Source organism: Atta colombica, unplaced genomic scaffold (genome assembly GCF_001594045.1).
Source record: "Atta colombica isolate Treedump-2 unplaced genomic scaffold, Acol1.0 scaffold134, whole genome shotgun sequence".
Taxonomy (NCBI): Eukaryota; Metazoa; Arthropoda; class Insecta; order Hymenoptera; family Formicidae; genus Atta; species Atta colombica.
The window spans coordinates 1,571,483-1,571,895 of NW_017259222.1; positions in this window are offsets into that span (position 1 = coordinate 1,571,483).

Genomic DNA, 413 nt, shown 5'->3' on the forward strand with positions numbered 1-413 from the left:
GGCACAAGCTGGTAGAAACTCGCGAAGCTCTTAAACGCCAGAACACTAAGAGTCTTTCTTAAAAAGAAAAGAGGATATGTACGTTTATCTCGCGTTTGAAGATATGTTCTGAGAGCGCACACGTGCAGGATGTTACAAAATCGTATCTTCCATTCTTTGGTCTGTTTTGTAATCAATTTCTTCAAGTCTCTTCTTAATGTTTTCTAGTGATTAAATGCTATAATTTCTTATTGTTCCTCGATCTTTTCAATGTTTAACTCTTAATGTTTAATCCTCGATCTCTTCAATATTTAATAAATAACCACGAAAGATTTCTCTATAAAAAACTCTTCCTTTTATTTACAAAAATCCAGTGTGTGTGTGTGTGTGTGTGTGTGTGTGTGTGTGTGTGTGTGTGTGTGTGTGTGTGTGTG